The sequence below is a fragment of the Lolium perenne genome, chromosome 7 (genome assembly GCF_019359855.2).
Source record: "Lolium perenne isolate Kyuss_39 chromosome 7, Kyuss_2.0, whole genome shotgun sequence".
NCBI classification, from domain to species: domain Eukaryota; kingdom Viridiplantae; phylum Streptophyta; class Magnoliopsida; order Poales; family Poaceae; genus Lolium; species Lolium perenne.
In genome coordinates, this window is record NC_067250.2 from 76,361,970 (window position 1) to 76,375,748 (window position 13,779).

The 13,779-nt window shown below is 43.1% G+C and overlaps 1 long non-coding RNA gene across 1 annotated transcript; it reads right to left on the minus strand.

Moving 5' to 3' along the window:
* Positions 1–10,372: 10,372 nt before the first annotated feature.
* On the minus strand, positions 10,373–11,382 carry LOC127317001 (uncharacterized). Its single transcript, XR_007860761.1, has 2 exons — positions 10,962–11,382; positions 10,373–10,871 (listed from the first exon to the last, which is right to left on the minus strand). It is a non-coding gene; the product is annotated as an uncharacterized lncRNA (long non-coding RNA).
* Between the last annotated feature and the right edge of the window lie 2,397 nt (positions 11,383–13,779).

Genomic DNA, 13,779 nt, shown 5'->3' on the forward strand with positions numbered 1-13,779 from the left:
GGTCCATAGCAGTAGCTAGATGGTTGTCTTCTCCTCATTGTGCTTAATTGTCGGGTCTTGTGAGCTGCCGAACATGATCAAGATCATCTATCTGTAATTCTATATGTTGTGTTTGTTGGGATCCGATGAATAGAGAATACCATGTTATGTTGATTATCAATTTATATCTATGTGTTGTTTATGATCTTGCATGCTCTCCGTTATTAGTAGATGCTCTGGCCAAGTTGATGCTAGTAACTCCAATAGGGAGCATTTATGCTCGATAGTGGGTTCATGTCTCCGTGAATCTGGGGGAGTGACAGAAACCTCTAAGGTTATGGATGTGCTGTTGCCACTAGGGATAAAACATTGATGCTATGTCCGAGGATGTAGTTATTGATTACATTACGCGCAATACTTAATGCAATTGTCTATTGTTAGCAACTTAATACTGGAGGGGGTTCGGATGATAACGTGAAGGTGGACTTTTTAGGCATAGATGCATGCTGGATAGCGGTCTATGTACTTTGTCGTAATGCCCAATTAAATCTCACAATACTCATCATAATATGTATGTGCATGGTCATGCCCTCTCTATTTGTCAATTGCCCAACTGTAATTTGTTCACCCAACATGCTGTTTATCTTATGGGAGAGACACCTCTAGTGAACTGTGGACCCCGGTCCAATTCTCTATATAGAAATACAATCTACTGCAATACTGTTCTACTGTTTTCTGCAAACAATCATCTTCCACACTATACATCTAATCCTTTGTTACAGCAAGCCGGTGAGATTGACAACCTCACTGTTTCGTTGGGGCAAAGTACTTGGTTTGTGTTGTGCAGGTTCCACGTTGGCGCCGGAATCCCTGGTGTTGCTCCGCACTACATCTCGCCGCCATCAACCTTCAACGTGCTTCTTGGCTCCTACTGGTTCGATAAACCTTGGTTTCATACTGAGGGAAAACTTGCCGCTGTACGCATCACACCTTCCTCTTGGGGTTCCCAACGGACGCGTGTTGTACGCGTATCAAGCTCTTTTTCTGGCGCCGTTGCCGGGGAGATCAAGATACGCTGCAAGGGGAGTCTCCACATCGCAATCTCTTTACTTTGTTTTTGTCTTGCTTAGTTTTATTTACTACTTTGTTTGCTGCACTAAATCAAAACACAAAAAAATTAGTTGCTAGTTTTACTTTATTTGCTATCTTGTTTGCTATATCAAAAACACAAAAAATTGGTTACTTGCATTACTTTATCTAGTTTGCCTTATTTACTATTGCTAAAATGAGTAATCCTGAAGTTGAAGTTTGTTCGTTTAAGCAACAAGGGGGAGAATGTTTAAGAGATGCTTGGTATAGAATTAGTAATGCCCATAATAGGTGCACTAAGAAACACTCCACCACTATTTTACTCAGGAATTTTTATGTTTGTATCTCTAGCTGGAATAGGTATGTTCTTGATTGTCTCGCGGGAGGTAACTTCCTAAGTACTCCTGCATTAGAAGCTAGCTGCATTATTGAGAGTCTATTTGGAATACCCCCTGTTGATGAAGTTAAAATTGAAATCTCTCTTAAAGATGTTATGAAAAAATTGGAAACCATAGAGAAAAATTTTCCAAGTGTTGAAACTAAATTGGAAATGTTACTTGATAAAACTGATGAACTTGATAAATCCTTAGGAGGAATTGATGAAGGAATTAGTGTCCTAGGAACTTGTGTTGTCCATGATAATCAAACCGATCGGATTGGCAAACTTGAAAAGGCTATGGGAACCTTGGGATCAACCTTTTCTTCTCTTAAATATAAGGAGAAAGCTTATGTGGGTAAGGAGCAAAAGTTTATGTATGTCTCTAAAGTGCCTAAACCAAAAAAATATTATTATAGGCCTAAAATTGACAAAGCCCTTAGTACCACTACAGATGGGGGAGCTTATGATAACGATGCTCCATCTCTTGATAACACTTGATACACACTTTCTGCGCCTAGCTGAAAGGCGTTAAAGAAAAGCGCTTATGGGAGACAACCCATGTTTTTACTGCAGTAATTTTGTTTTTATTTTGAGTCTTGGAAGTTGTTTACTACTGTATCAACCTCTCCTTATCTTAGTTTAGTGTTTTGTTGTGCCAAGTAAAGTCGTTGATAGTAAGGTTCATACTAGATTTGGATTACTGCGAAGAAACAGATTTCTTTGCTGTCACGAATCTGGGCAAAATTCTCTGTAGGTAACTTAGAAAATTATGCCAATTTACGTGAGTGATCCTCAGATATGTACGCAACTTTCATTCAATTTGAGCATTTTCATTTGAGCAAGTCTGGTGCCTCAATAAAATTCGTCATTACGAACTGTTCTGTTTTGACAGATTCTGCCTTTTATTTCGCATTGCCTGTTTTGACATGTTCGATGGATATTTCGATTCCATTGACTTTCAGTAGCTTTGTGCAATGTCCAGAAGTGTTAAGAATGATTATTTCACCTCTGAACATGTATATTTTGATTGTGCACTAACCCTCTAATGAGTTGTTTTGAGTTTGGTGTGGAGGAAGTTTTCAAGGATCAAGAGAGGGAGATGATACAACATGATCAAGGAGAGTGAAAGCTCTAAGCTTGGGGATGCCCCGGCGGTTCACCCCTGCATATATCAAGAAGACTCAAGCGTCTAAGCTTGGGGATGCCCAAGGCATCCCCTTCTTCATCGACAACATTATCAGGTTCCTCCCCTGAAACTATATTTTTATTCCGTCACATCTTATGTGCTTTGCTTGGAGCGTCGGTTTGTTTTTGTTTTTGTTTTGTTTGAATAAAATGGATCCTAGCATTCATTGTATGGGAGAGATACACGCTCCGCTGTAGCATATGGACAAGTATGTCCTTAGGCTCTACTCATAATATTCATGGCGAAGTTTCTTCTTCGTTAAATTGTTATATGGTTGGAATTGGAAAATGATACATGTAGTAATTTGCTAAAATGTCTTGGATAATGTGATACTTGGCAATTGTTGTGCTCATGTTTAAGCTCTTGCATCATATACTTTGCACCTATTAATGAAGAAATACATAGAGCATGCTAAAATTTGGTTTGCATATTCGGTCTCTCTAAAGTCTAGATAATTTCTAGTATTGAGTTTGAACAACAAGGAAGACGGTGTAGAGTCTTATAATGTTTTCAATATGTCTTTTATGTGAGTTTTGCTGCACCGCTTCATCCTTGTGTTTGTTTCAAATAGCCTTGCTAGCCTAAACCTTGTACCGAGAGGGAATACTTCTCATGCATCCAAATACTTGAGCCAACCACTATGCCATTTGTGTCCACCATACCTACCTACTACATGGTATTTCTCCGCCATTCCAAAGTAAATTGCTTGAGTGCTACCTTTAAACAATTCAAAATTTATTACCTCTGATTTGTGTCAATGTTTTATAGCTCATGAGGAAGTATGTGGTGTTTATCTTTCAATCTTGTTGGGCAACTTTCACCAATGGACTAGTGGCTTCATCCGCTTATCCAATAATTTTGCAAAAAGAGCTGGCAATGGGATTCCCAGTCCCAAATTAATTAATAAAAATAGACACTCCTCCATGGTATGTGATTGTTGGACGGCACCCGAAGGATTCGGTTAGCCATGGCTTGAGAAAGCAAAGGTGGGGAGGAGTGTCATCATAATAAAACTAAAATAAAAAGGCACTCCTTCATGGTATGAGATTGTTGGCAGGCACCCGAAGGATTCGGTTAGCCATGGTTTGTGAAAGAAAGGTTGGAAGGAGTGCCACCCAAAAATAAAATAATTCATGGGAGCCGCTCTTTGAAGGTTTGTCTGGCAAGGGGGTTAGAGTGCCCACTACCATTCGTTGACAACAACAAACACCTCTCAAAACTTTACTTTTATGCTCTCTATATGTTTTCAAAACCAAAGCTCTAGCACAAATATAGCAATCGATGCTTTCCTCCTTGAAGGACCATTCTTTTACTTTTATGTTGAGTCAGTTCACCTATCTCTCTCCACCTCAAGAAGCAACACTTGTGTGAACTGTGCATTGATTCCTACATACTTGCATATTGCACTTGTTATATTACTTTACATTGACAATTATCCATGAGATATACATGTTATAAGTTGAAAGCAACCGCTGAAACTTAATCTTCCATTGTGTTGCTTCAATACCTTTACTTTGAATTATTGCTTTATGAGTTAACTCTTATGCAAGACTTATTGATGCTTGTCTTGAAGTACTATTCATGAAAAGTCTTTGCTATATGATTCATTTGTTTACTCATGTCATATACATTGTTTTGATCGCTGCATTCACTACATATGCTTACAATAGTATGATCAAGGTTATGATGGCATGTCACTCCAGAAATTATCTTTGTTTATGTTTACCTGCTCGGGACGAGCAGAAACTAAGCTTGGGGATGCTGATACGTCTCCGACGTATCGATAATTTCTTATGTTCCATGCCACATTATTGATGATATCTACATGTTTTATGCATACTTTATGTCATATTTATGCATTTTCTGGAACTAACCTATTAACGAGATGCCGAAGAGCCAGTTGTTGTTTTCTGCTGTTTTTGGTTTCAGAAATCCTAGTAAGGAAATATTCTCGGAATTGGACGAAATCAACGCCCAGGGTCCTATTTTGCCACAAAGCTTCCAGAAGACCGGAGAGTCAACGAAGTGGGGCCACGAGGTGGCCAGGAGGGTGGCCGGCGCGGCCCAACCCTTGGCCGCGCCGACCTGTCTCCTGGGCCCCTCGCGACGCCCCCTGACCTACCCTTCCGCCTACAAATAGCCTTCGTCGCGAAACCCCCAGTACCGAGAGCCACGGAAAACCTCCCAGAGACGCCGCCGCCGCCAATCCCATCTCGGGGGATTCAAGAGATCGCCTCCGGCACCCTACCGGAGAGGGGAATCATCTCCCGGAGGACTCTACGCCGCCATGGTCGCCTCCGGAGTGATGTGTGAGTAGTTCACCCCTGGACTATGGGTCCATAGCAGTAGCTAGATGGTTGTCTTCTCCTCATTGTGCTTAATTGTCGGGTCTTGTGAGCTGCCGAACATGATCAAGATCATCTATCTGTAATTCTATATGTTGTGTTTGTTGGGATCCGATGAATAGAGAATACCATGTTATGTTGATTATCAATTTATATCTATGTGTTGTTTATGATCTTGCATGCTCTCCGTTATTAGTAGATGCTCTGGCCAAGTTGATGCTAGTAACTCCAAGAGGGAGTATTTATGCTCGATAGTGGGTTCATGTCTCCGTGAATCTGGGGGAGTGACAGAAACCTCTAAGGTTATGGATGTGCTGTTGCCACTAGGGATAAAACATTGATGCTATGTCTGAGGATGTAGTTATTGATTACATTACGCGCAATACTTAATGCAATTGTCTGTTGTTAGCAACTTAATACTGGAGGGAGTTCGGATGATAACGTGAAGGTGGACTTTTTAGGCATATATGCATGATGGATAGCGGTCTATGTACTTTGTCGTAATGCCCAATTAAATCTCACAATACTCATCATAATATGTATGTGCATGGTCATGCCCTCTCTATTTGTCAATTGCCCAACTGTAATTTGTTCACCCAGCATGCTGTTTATCTTATGGGAGAGACACCTCTAGTGAACTGTGGACCCCGGTCCAATTCTCTATACTGAAATACAATCTACTGCACATCTTTCTACTGTTTTCTGCAAACAATCATCTTCCACACTATACATCTAATCCTTTGTTACAGCAAGCCGGTGAGATTGACAACCTCACTGTTTCGTTGGGGCAAAGTACTTGGTTTGTGTTGTGCAGGTTCCACGTTGGCGCCGGAATCCCTGGTGTTGCGCCGCACTACATCTCGCCGCCATCAACCTTCAACGTGCTTCTTGGCTCCTACTGGTTCGATAAACCTTGGTTTCATACTGAGGGAAAACTTGCCGCTGTACGCATCACACCTTTCTCTTGGGGTTCCCAACGAACGCGTGCTGTATGCGTATCAAGCTCTTTTTCTGGCGCCGTTGCCGGGGAGATCAAGACACGCTGCAAGGGGAGTCTCCACATCGTAATCTCTTTACTTTGTTTTTGTCTTGCTTAGTTTTATTTACTACTTTGTTTGCTGCACTAAATCAAAACACAAAAAAATTAGTTGCTAGTTTTACTTTATTTGCTATCTTGTTTGCTATATCAAAAACACAAAAAAATTGGTTACTTGCATTACTTTATCTAGTTTGCCTTATTTACTATTGCTAAAATGAGTAATCCTAAAGTTGAAGTTCGTTCGTTTAAGTAACAAGGGGGAGAATGTTTAAGAGATGCTTGGTATAGAATTAGTAATGCCCATAATAGGTGCACTAAGAAACACCCCACCACTATTTTACTCAGGAATTTTTATGTTTGTATCTCTAGCTGGAATAGGTATGTTCTTGATTGTCTCGCGGGAGGTAACTTCCTAAGTACTCCTGCATTAGAAGCTAGCTGCATTATTGAGAGTCTATTTGGAATACCCCCTGTTGATGAAGTTAAAATTGAAATCTCTCTTAAAGATGTTATGAAAAAATTGGAAACCATAGAGAAAAATTTTCCAAGTGTTGAAACTAAATTGGAAATGTTACTTGATAAAACTGATGAACTTGATAAATCCTTAGGAGGAATTGATGAAATAATTAGTGTCCTAGGAACTTGTGTTGTCCATGATAATCAAACCGATAGGATTGGCAAACTTGAAAAGGCTATGGGAACCTTGGGATCAACCTTTTCTTCTCTTAAATATAAGGAGAAAGCTTATGTGGGTAAGGAGCAAAAGTTTATGTATGTCTCTAAAGTGCCTAAACCAAAAAAATATTATTATAGGCCTAAAATTGACAAAGCCCTTAGTACCACTACAGATGGGGGAGCTTATGATAACGATGCTCCATCTCTTGATAACACTTGATACACACTTTCTGCGCCTAGCTGAAAGGCTTTAAAGAAAAGCGCTTATGGGAGACAATCCATGTTTTTACTACAGTAATTTTGTTTTTATTTTGAGTCTTGGAAGTTGTTTACTACTGTATCAACCTCTCCTTATCTTAGTTTAGTGTTTTGTTGTGCCAAGTAAAGTCGTTGATAGTAAGGTTCATACTAGATTTGGATTACTGCGCAGAAACAGATTTCTTTGCTGTCACGAATCTGGGCAAAATTATCTGTAGGTAACTTAGAAAATTATGCCAATTTACGTGAGTGATCCTCAGATATGTACGCAACTTTCATTCAATTTGAGCATTTTCATTTGAGCAAGTCTGGTGCCTCAATAAAATTCGTCATTACGAACTGTTCTGTTTTGACAGATTCTGCCTTTTATTTCGCATTGCCTGTTTTGACATGTTCGATGGATATTTCGATTCCATTGACTTTCAGTAGCTTTGTGCAATGTCCAGAAGTGTTAAGAATGATTATGTCACCTCTGAACATGTATATTTTGATTGTGCACTAACCCTCTAATGAGTTGTTTTGAGTTTGGTATGGAGGAAGTTTTCAAGGATCAAAAGAGGGAGATGATACAACATGATCAAGGAGAGTGAAAGCTCTAAGCTTGGGGATTCCCCGGCGGTTCACCCCTGCATATATCAAGAAGACTCAAGCGTCTAAGCTTGGGGATGCCCAAGGCATCCCCTTCTTCATCGACAACATTATCAGGTTCCTCCCCTGAAACTATATTTTTATTCCGTCACATCTTATGTGCTTTGCTTGGAGCGTCGGTTTGTTTTTGTTTTTGTTTTGTTTGAATAAAATGGATCCTAGCATTCATTGTATGGGAGAGATACACGCTCCGCTGTAGCATATGGACAAGTATGTCCTTAGGCTCTACTCATAATATTCATGGCGAAGTTTCTTCTTCGTTAAATTGTTATATGGTTGGAATTGGAAAATGATACATGTAGTAATTTGCTAAAATGTCTTGGATAATGTGATACTTGGCAATTGTTGTGCTCATGTTTAAGCTCTTGCATCATATACTTTGCACCTATTAATGAAGAAATACATAGAGCATGCTAAAATTTGGTTTGCATATTCGGTCTCTCTAAAGTCTAGATAATTTCTAGTATTGAGTTTGAACAACAAGGAAGACGGTGTAGAGTCTTATAATGTTTTCAATATGTCTTTTATGTGAGTTTTGCTGCACCGCTTCATCCTTGTGTTTGTTTCAAATAGCCTTGCTAGCCTAAACCTTGTACCGAGAGGGAATACTTCTCATGCATCCAAATACTTGAGCCAACCACTATGCCATTTGTGTCCACCATACCTACCTACTACATGGTATTTCTCCGCCATTCCAAAGTAAATTGCTTGAGTGCTACCTTTAAACAATTCAAAATTTATTACCTCTGATTTGTGTCAATGTTTTATAGCTCATGAGGAAGTATGTGGTGTTTATCTTTCAATCTTGTTGGGCAACTTTCACCAATGGACTAGTGGCTTCATCCGCTTATCCAATAATTTTGCAAAAAGAGCTGGCAATGGGATTCCCAGTCCCAAATTAATTAATAAAAATAGACACTCCTCCATGGTATGTGATTGTTGGACGGCACCCGAAGGATTCGGTTAGCCATGGCTTGAGAAAGCAAAGGTGGGGAGGAGTGTCATCATAATAAAACTAAAATAAAAAGGCACTCCTTCATGGTATGAGATTGTTGGCAGGCACCCGAAGGATTCGGTTAGCCATGGTTTGTGAAAGAAAGGTTGGAAGGAGTGCCACCCAAAAATAAAATAATTCATGGGAGCCGCTCTTTGAAGGTTTGTCTGGCAAGGGGGTTAGAGTGCCCACTACCATTCGTTGACAACAACAAACACCTCTCAAAACTTTACTTTTATGCTCTCTATATGTTTTCAAAACCAAAGCTCTAGCACAAATATAGCAATCGATGCTTTCCTCCTTGAAGGACCATTCTTTTACTTTTATGTTGAGTCAGTTCACCTATCTCTCTCCACCTCAAGAAGCAACACTTGTGTGAACTGTGCATTGATTCCTACATACTTGCATATTGCACTTGTTATATTACTTTACATTGACAATTATCCATGAGATATACATGTTATAAGTTGAAAGCAACCGCTGAAACTTAATCTTCCATTGTGTTGCTTCAATACCTTTACTTTGAATTATTGCTTTATGAGTTAACTCTTATGCAAGACTTATTGATGCTTGTCTTGAAGTACTATTTATGAAAAGTCTTTGCTATATGATTCATTTGTTTACTCATGTCATATACATTGTTTTGATCGCTGCATTCACTACATATGCTTACAATAGTATGATCAAGGTTATGATGGCATGTCACTCCAGAAATTATCTTTGTTTATCTTTTACCTGCTCGGGACGAGCAGAAACTAAGCTTGGGGATGCTGATACGTCTCCGACGTATCGATAATTTCTTATGTTCCATGCCACATTATTGATGATATCTACATGTTTTATGCATACTTTATGTCATATTTATGCATTTTCTGGAACTAACCTATTAACGAGATGCCGAAGAGCCAGTTGTTGTTTTCTGCTGTTTTTGGTTTCAGAAATCCTAGTAAGGAAATATTCTCGGAATTGGACGAAATCAACGCCCAGGGTCCTATTTTGCCACAAAGCTTCCAGAAGACCGGAGAGTCAACGAAGTGGGGCCACGAGGTGGCCAGGAGGGTGGCCGGCGCGGCCCAACCCTTGGCCGCGCCGACCTGTCTCCTGGGCCCCTCGCGACGCCCCCTGACCTACCCTTCCGCCTACAAATAGCCTTCGTCGCGAAACCCCCAGTACCGAGAGCCACGGAAAACCTCCCAGAGACGCCGCCGCCGCCAATCCCATCTCGGGGGATTCAAGAGATCGCCTCCGGCACCCTGCCGGAGAGGGGAATCATCTCCCGGAGGACTCTACGCCGCCATGGTCGCCTCCGGAGTGATGTGTGAGTAGTTCACCCCTGGACTATGGGTCCATAGCAGTAGCTAGATGGTTGTCTTCTCCTCATTGTGCTTAATTGTCGGGTCTTGTGAGCTGCCGAACATGATCAAGATCATCTATCTGTAATTCTATATGTTGCACTAGTAGAAAACAGGCAATCAGTGGCGCACCACTTTTTGCCATCAGTGGCGCACTAGTGGTGCGCCACTACTATCACGCCACTGCTAACTTGTTAGCAGTGGCGCACCACTAGTGCGCCATTACTAAATCAAGTACCAATGGCGCACTACTCAGTGCGCCACAGGTAACATCCCTGTAGTGCGCCACAATTACTGTCCCCATGCGCCACTACTTACTTTAGTAGGAAACCAACAAAAAAGCCCATGTGCGCCACCACCAGCATTGGCGTGCGCCACTATTAACTATGCTAGAAAACAAAAAAAAAAAAAAGCAGACCAGGTCATCCTGGTAATAACAATAATTTTTTTGTTCAGAAAATAGATTGCACTCGTTAACTTACTTACACAGCAGTTAAACTAAAATTACAAAGAAATTTACAGAAAACACCCTAAAGCCAAAACTAAAAAGCAATCAAGTCCTAAAGCGGATGGCGGCGCCGCCCGACGCCCTCGACGCTGCCACCGGCTGGTGCGCCCGACCCCGGCAAGTCTCGCGCCGCGACCAGGTCATGCGCGGTTAGGCCGTGCGCCAGGCAGCCATCGCGCTTGACGTCGTGCGCCCAGTTGCCGTCGTAGAGCGCAAGAACGAAGGAGACGCTGGCGGTGGCGAGCACAAAGGAGACGATGGCGTCGACGCGAGATTGAGGAAGAGGACGCGCGACGAGGTCAGGGCGGAGCTGCGTGGGGTGGAGGACGACGAGGCCGCGGCGCTGGGGTTAGGTGGAGTGGCTCGCGAGGTGCGCCGTGTCGGCCGGAGGACCCATGGAGTGCACCGGCGACTAGGTTCTGCGAAGGATAGAAGCGGTCAAAACGCCGGCAGCAAAACTGAGAGCAATAAGGAGAGGAAGGAGAGGTCCAGTAAGAAGAGGATGTTACCAGCAACGTCGAAAATGACAAGGGAGAGCAGAAGACGATGAAATCGACGAAGAAGCTCGCGCGTCCGGCGAGGAAAAAGGGCGAACGTGCGATCGATTCGTGTCCTCCCGGGATGATTCACTCAGCAAGGGAGATGAGGAGGAAGAGGAGGTGCTTCTGATGGCCTCGGTTTGGCGCGGGGTTGCCGGTAGAAGGGACGACGACGACGAGTCTGTGTTGGGTCCTTTGATTCTGTGAGGAAGAAGGAGAGGGGTAGGTGTGAGCGAGGCGGAGGAAACGTGTGGCTGCAGCGCGTCCATGTGCAGGGTGGCTCGGTGGATGAGGATAAGGTCGTTAGCATGCGCGTTGGAGAAAATTATTTTTAGACGGAGATGGGAATCAGTCTAGTGCTACTAGTGGACGTTGCCATGTGGTAGATAAAAAGAAGGAGCGAATCTAGTAGCTAGTGGTACTACCAGCACTTAAAAAGAAGGACCCATTCCACTCCGTGTGCCACATAAAAAGAGGCCTTTTGTCATGTTTCAAAAAAAGAAATCAAATTGGATACAAAACTGAAAATAATTTGTAAATATTTTTCTGGAACATTACACATAATAGAATCCAAATAGAAATAATATGGAAAAATAAAAATTCCTTAATATAATTAATACCGAAACACATATTTTAAAGTTCAATTAACAATAAAATGAACTTAAACCATAGAAAATATCAAAAAATAATGGTACAAAATCGGAAGTTACTAGTGGAGCACCATGTTTAGGTGCGCCACTGCTATTTTTGGTAGCAGTGGCGCACCTTTACATGGTGCGCCACTGATAACCTAGGACCCTATCTATAACCCACCCCCACACTTACTAGTGGAGCACCGTGTATAGGTGCGCCACTGCTAACTCAAATAGTAGTGGCGCACCTATACATGGTGCGCCACTGCTAAGTCTGGGGGAGGTGTGGGATCTAGCAGACCCTTAGTGGTGGCGCACCGGAAATGCAGTGCGCCACTGCTATTTTTACATCAGTGGAGCACCACTTTTTGGTGCGCCACTGCTAACTAGTAGTGGCGCACCACTTTAGTGGTGCGCCACTGTTAGCAATCTTACGACTAGGCCTTTTCCTAGTAGTGTTGTGTTTGTTGGGATCCGATGAATAGAGAATACCATGTTATGTTGATTATCAATTTATATCTATGTGTTGTTTATGATCTTGCATGCTCTCCGTTATTAGTAGATGCTCTGGCCAAGTTGATGCTAGTAACTCCAAGAGGGAGTATTTATGCTCGATAGTGGGTTCATGTCTCCGTGAATCTGGGGGAGTGACAGAAACCTCTAAGGTTATGGATGTGTTGTTGCCACTAGGGATAAAACATTGATGCTATGTCTGAGGATGTAGTTATTGATTACATTACGCGCAATACTTAATGCAATTGTCTGTTGTTAGCAACTTAATACTGGAGGGGGTTCGGATGATAACCTGAAGGTGGACTTTTTAGGCATAGATGCATGCTGGATAGCGGTCTATGTACTTTGTCGTAATGCCCAATTAAATCTCACAATACTCATCATAATATGTATGTGCATGGTCATGCCCTCTCTATTTGTCAATTGCGCAACTGTAATTTGTTCACCCAACATGCTGTTTATCTTATGGGAGAGACACCTCTAGTGAACTATGGACCCCGGTCCAATTCTCTATACTGAAATACAATCTACTGCAATCTTTGTTCTCTCGTTTTCTGCAAACAATCATCTTCCACACTATACATCTAATCCTTTGTTACAGCAAGCCGGTGAGATTGACAACCTCACTGTTTCGTTGGGGCAAAGTACTTGGTTTGTGTTGTGCAGGTTCCACGTTGGCGCCGGAATCCCTGGTGTTGCGCCGCACTACATCTCGCCGCCATCAACCTTCAACGTGCTTCTTGGCTCCTACTGGTTCGATAAACCTTGGTTTCATACTGAGGGAAAACTTGCCGCTGTACGCATCACACCTTCCTCTTGGGGTTCCCAACGGACGCGTGCTGTACGCGTATCAGCGGCAAGTATTGCATCTCGGCCCAGTCAACGAAGAAGTCCGCGAGGATCTGCGACTTGATGGCCGTGCGTACCTCGTAGAGGATGGTGTGGGCGGCTAGCTCCAGAGCCCACTTGGCGACCCGGCCGTTGGCGTCCTTGCTGCCGATGATTTCCGCCAGGGGTGCCGTCGCAACCACCTTGATGGGGTGCTCTTGGAAGTAGTGTTTGAGCTTCTTGGCCGCCATGTACACGCCGTAGGTGACCTTCTGGTAGTGGGGGTAGTTCTGCTTCGACTGGGAAAGCACCTCGCTAAGATAGTAGACTGGGCGCTGAACCGGCTGCTCCTTGCCGGGTTCTTTGCGCTCCACCACCAGGACGACGCTAACCACTCGGTTGGTGGTAGCGATGTACAACAGCATCGGCTCCATTGAAGCCGGCGATGCGAGGATGGGCGTGGTTGAGAGCACGCGCTTTAAGTCACGGAAGGCTTCATCCGCCTGCGGTGACCAGACGAATTTGTCCGACTTCTTCAGCAATTGGTACAGGAGCAGTGCCTTCTCCCCCAGCCGGCTGACGAAGCGGCTCAAGGAGGCCAGGCAACCCGTGAACTTCTGGACGTCCTTGAGGCACTGCGGCAGTTCCATCTTCTCCAGGGCACCGATCTTCTCCGGGTTGGCTTCGATCCCTCGCTGAGAGACGAGGTAGCCAAGGAGTTGGCCGGATGGCACGCCGAACGTGCACTTGGCCGGGTTGAGCTTCATCCGGAATCTTCGCAGATTGGTGAAGGTTTCTCTCAGGTCATCAAGGAG